This window comes from Macaca nemestrina, chromosome 14 (assembly GCF_043159975.1).
Source record: "Macaca nemestrina isolate mMacNem1 chromosome 14, mMacNem.hap1, whole genome shotgun sequence".
NCBI classification, from domain to species: Eukaryota; Metazoa; Chordata; class Mammalia; order Primates; family Cercopithecidae; genus Macaca; species Macaca nemestrina.
The window spans coordinates 12,243,078-12,248,382 of NC_092138.1; the positions used below are offsets into that span (position 1 = coordinate 12,243,078).

At 41.4% G+C, this 5,305-nt stretch overlaps 1 pseudogene; it reads right to left on the reverse strand.

Moving 5' to 3' along the window:
* Positions 1 to 894: 894 nt before the first annotated feature.
* LOC105498973 (ribosomal L1 domain-containing protein 1-like) lies at positions 895 to 2,030 on the reverse strand (annotated as a pseudogene).
* Between the last annotated feature and the right edge of the window lie 3,275 nt (positions 2,031 to 5,305).

A 5,305-nucleotide genomic window follows, 5' to 3' on the forward strand; every position in this document is an offset into this window, starting at 1 on the left:
TAGTTCTTTACTTTGGGTTTGGGGGGTCGTTTTGGGGGGCTACAGGAAGCTTTTGTCACAGATTTACGAAGGGTAGCAAAAAAATTGGCCTCTGGCTTTTTTGTACCTGTCTCTGACTTTTTGCCCCAGCCAAGGATTTGTTTTCCTTCACTGACTCATTGATTTTTGGCTTCTTCCCTGGGCCTTTCCATGGGGTCTCAGACTCTGCAGCCTTTGGGGTATCAGAGGCTGGCAATGCCTTTCTCTTCTTCCCACCAGGTGTGTGGGGATCAGGACTATTTTCTGGAGACTTCCTTCTATAGCATGTTTTTTTTCTGTTTTGTTTTGCTTTTGTTTCTGTTTCTGTTTTTGTTTTTGAGACGGAGGCTTGCTCTTGTTGCCCAGGCTGGAATGCAATGGCGCGATCTCCACTCACCGCAACCTCCGCCTCCCCTAGGTTCAAGCAATTCTCCTGCCTCAGCCTCCCGAGTAGCTGGGATTACAGGCGTGCGCCACCACACCCAGCTAATTTTGTATTTTCAGTAGAGATGGGGTTTCTCCATGTTGGTCAGGCTGGTCTCAAACTCCCGACCTCAGGGAATCCGCCCACCTCGGCCTATAGCACGTTTTTCAGTCTGTATATTTTCATTAGCTGGAGTTTTTCCTATGGTTACCGGTTGTAAAATTTCATCTTTTGATTCATTTGTCACTTTATCCAGGGCTTTTCCTCTGCCGCAATTTTTATCCTCATGCTCTGGTGTCTATTTCTTCTTTGATTATGGTTTCTTCACTGCAGTGCCACCATTTTTAGGTGCCACCTCATCTTTACTTAGGACTGATGCAGGCTTCCTAGCCTGTTGCCTTATCTTTTTGTTTTTGTTCCTCTCCTTTTGTTTTTCAACATTTTTTTTCTCTTCATTTTCTCCTCGCTGCTTTTTTCTACTTATTAAACATAAATTTTCTGGTGGCTTCATCCCAATTGTTGACAAACAAGGAAAAAATAGGAAGGGCAACCGATTTCTCAGTTTCCACAAACAGGAGTTTCACGCTCTCCCACTTCTCTGGCAATTTTTCTGAAAGTCCTTTTGCGACAGCAACAATGTTTTCAATGATGTGCTCAATCTGCATCCCAGTGTGACCGATGTGTATAGCACTGCAAGAACCACTTATAGAAATACTTAGACGGTTCCACCTATACATTCATTGATCTCTCTTGATAAAATTAATAGACAGAAGGTTTACAGATACTGAAACTACTGGAACTTGCCTTTTTTTTTTTTTTTTTTTTTTGAGACAGAGTCTCGCTCTGTCGCCAGGCCGGAGTGCAGTGGCACGATCTCAGCTCACTGCAACCTCCACCTCCCGGGTTCAAGCGATTCGCCTGCCTCAGCCTCCTGAGTAGCTGGGACTACAGGTGCCCGCCACCTCGCCCAGCTAATTTTTTGTGTTTTTAGTAGAGACGGGGTTTCATCGTGTTAGCTGGGATGGTCTCCATCTCCTGACCTCGTGATCCGCCGGCCTCAGCCTGATACTAGAACTTTCTTTGATAGAAATGTCTCCTAATGTGTGAGGGTAAGAGCCACCTAATTCTGGCATCAGTATGGAAGAAGTCAAAACTGCTCAGAAGGTGGAGCTTGGCTTCATAGGCTTTATATTCCTTTTTTAAAGTTTTGGAGGGGGATAATATGAGATGTAGTTTTAATTCCATGCTTGTTCAAAAGCTTTCTATAGAACTGGTCTGTCTTTTCAGGAGTTGAATTGAGTTCATCCTTGGTAAATAAACAGATTTCTTCTAAATGTGATTGAATACCATGAGGCAAGGACAATCTGACCCTCAGTTCTTTACTTGGAATTTTCCATACCACCATTAAAAATAAATTTTCATTCTTGTTCAAAAGCAATCTGGGATCATTTTTCCTGGACTTTCGATGTGTCAACAGAGTGTCCACTGCCTTTCTAACCTGCTCTTTGTGCAGCTGCTTCAGTGCTGTCGGGGACTCTGGAGTCGAGCTAGCGGTTGCAGTCGCAGCTGAAGTTGATTTTGTTTTCATCTTGTGAAGATGCGCCTAGAAGTTGGTTTTTATTTCCACAAGCTATGTATGAGAGTGCTTGCTTTCCCAAAGCCTTACCAATAAAGTATATGGTCAAACTTTTGGAATTTTGCCAAGCTGTTAAGTGATAAAAAATATTCAGTATAGTTCTAATTTGCATTCTCTTATCATGAGTGGGGTGGAGAATATATCTTTTTAATGACCATTTGCATCTTTTTCTATGATCAGTCCATGCCTGTCTCTAACCCATTTTTCTATAGGATCATTGATGATGATGATGATGATAATGATTATTATTATTATTATTTTTTGGAGACAGAGTTTCGCTCTTGTAGTCCAGGCTGGAGTTCAGTGGTGCGATCTTGGCTCACTGCAACCTCCACCTCTCAGGTTCAAGGGAGTCTCCTGCCTCAGCCTCCCAAGTAGCTGGGAGTACAGGCACGCGCCACCATGCCTGGCTACTTTTTTGTATTTTTAATAGAAACGGGGTTTCACCATGTTAGCCAAGCTGGTCTCGAACTCCTGACCTCAGGTGATCTGCCCACCTCGGCCTCCCAAAGTGCTGGGATTATGGGTGTGAGCCACCACGCCTGGCCAATTATTTTATTTTCTGGTTTTTTGTTTTTTTTTTTTTTTGAGACGGAGTCTTGCTCTGTAGCCCGGGCTGGAGTGCAGTGGCCGGATCTCAGCTCACTGCAAGCTCCGCCTCCGGGTTTACGCCATTCTCCTGCCTCAGCCTCCGGAGTAGCTGGGACTACAGGCGCCCGCCACCTCGCCCGGCTAGTTTTTTGTATTTTTAGTAGAGACGGGGTTTCACGGTGTTAGCCAGGATGGTCTTGATCTCCTGACCTCGTGATCCGCCCGTCTCGGCCTCCCAAAGTGCTGGGATTACAGGCTTGAGCCACCGCACCCAGCCTTATTTTCTGTTTTTAAGAAGCTCTATATATTAACTCTTGATTGAAGCTGCAATTTTTGTAAGCCAGTGTGTCATTTGTCCTTTTTACTTTGTCTTTGTATTTGCTATGTGAGACTATTTTTGGTCAATTTTGCCAAGAAAGACATCATTTACAACTAGGGGTATTACTGTGATCTCATAAAAAAAAGATGCAAAAGAAGTGAGCTTCAAATGGCCTACTGAGTGACCCCAACATTTAGAGGTCAGGTAGAGGAAGAGGACCTAATAAAGGATTCAGAGTAAACAGCAGAAGAAAAACCAGAAGAGTGTGCTTCACTGAATCTGAGAGAGACATTAACTCCCAATTATTACCCTAATAACAATATACATACATAACATAATATTTAATATATGTTTTTCTTTTAAAATTCTTTCTCAAATCACTTTTACATTAATAATTAATTTTCAAGCAGTTTCCTGGGGTCTATCAGTATGTGAATTTTTTACTAAAAAAATTAACTACATTTGTAGATTTCTTACATTTCATCAATGAATTGCCTAATGCGTAGATATTGAAACTCTTAAGTTTCTGTCAAAAGGGAAGTAAACATAAGACACATCAACCAATTGCAGATATAATATAAAATTAATAAACTTAGGCTGGGTGCGGTTGGCTCATGCCTGTAAGCCCAGCACTTTGGAAGGCTGAGGCAGGGAGGATCGCTTGAGCCCAGGAGTTCAAGACCAGCCTGGGCAACATGGGAAAACAATGTCTCTACAAAAAGCAAGCAAGCAAACAAAAAAACTCCACAAAAATAATTGTCCAGGCATGGTGGCACATGCCAGTAGTCCCCACTACTTGGGAGGCTGAGGCGGGAGGATCACCTGAGCACAGGAGGTCAAGGCTGCAGTGAGCTGAGATTGCACCACTGCACTCCAGCCTAGGCAACATTGAAACCCTGTCTCAAAAATGGATAAATAAATAAAAATAAAAATAAATTTAAAAGTAGAAATAATAAATATTGAAAGGACTTATGAATTAGATAAACTTTAGGTCCTATTTAAAATAAACTGTAAACAATTTGAAGCCATTGAATAAATGTGAACACTGACCAGATATTTGATGTTATTAAGAAATTAAAATTGGCAAGGCACCGTGGCTTACGCCTGTAACCCCAGCACTTTGGGAGACCGAGGCAGGTGGATCACAAGGTCAGGAGTTCAAGACCAGCCTGGCCAAGATGGTGAAACCCCACCTCTACTAAAAATACAAAAAAAATTACCTGGACGTGGTGGTAGGCGCCTGTAATCCCAGCTACTCGGGAGGCTGAGGCAGCAGAATAGCTTGAACTTGGAGGGCAGAGGTTGCAGTGAGCTGAGATCATGCCACTGCACTCCAGCCTGGGCAACAGAGTGAGACTCTGTCTCAAAATAAATAAATAAATAAAATAAAAAAGAAATCAAAATTTTCAGGTGGGATAATGACATTGTAGTAACCTTTTTAAAAAATGTGTGTCTTTTGGAGAGCCATACTGAAATACTTATGAATGAAAATATATGATGCTTGATATTTGCCTCAAAATCATTCAGTGGGGCTGGGGATGAATGGAGAGAGGGAATAAGATTTGTTGATAATTGTGGAAGATGGTGATGAATATAAGAGTTCATTTTACTATTCTCTCTACTTTTGTACATATTTAATATTTTCATAATAAGAGTTTTCTAAACTGGGCAGAGTAGCTCACACCTATAATCCCAGCACTTTGGGAGGGTGAGGTAGGGGGATTGACTGAGACCAGGAATTCAAGACCAGACCGAGCAACATAATGAGATCCTGTCTCTACGAATTTTAAAAGTTAGCCGGGCATGGTGGTGTGGCCTATAGTCCCAGCTACTCAGGAGACTGAGGCGAGAGGATCCCTTGAGCCCAGGAATTCTAGGCAGCAGTGAGCTATGATCACACCCCAGCCTGGGCAACAAAGCAAGACCCTGTCTCAAAAAAAGAAAAAAGTTTTCTAAAAGAGAAAATAATAATCAAATTTCAGTTTCTATTGACTTTATCTCATTGAAGGAGAAAATAATCATTACTCTGCTGTATTACCATTGTCCCAGCAATATGAGTAACATGAAACATTGCAACAGGTATGTTGCTGCAAAATAAAACATGTTGGCGTGGAAAGTGCAAAGTAAATTGGGGAATTTAAAGTAATCTTGCCTTAAATGTTACATCAAACAGTTACTGTTCAGTGACTTAAATTCTCTTTTAGTGCTTATTATAATTTTATTATATATAATATATTAATATAAATATATATTTTTATTTTTTTACTTAATTCTCTTTTTTGTAAGGTACTCCAACTCTCACCTGTTCTTGTGTCTC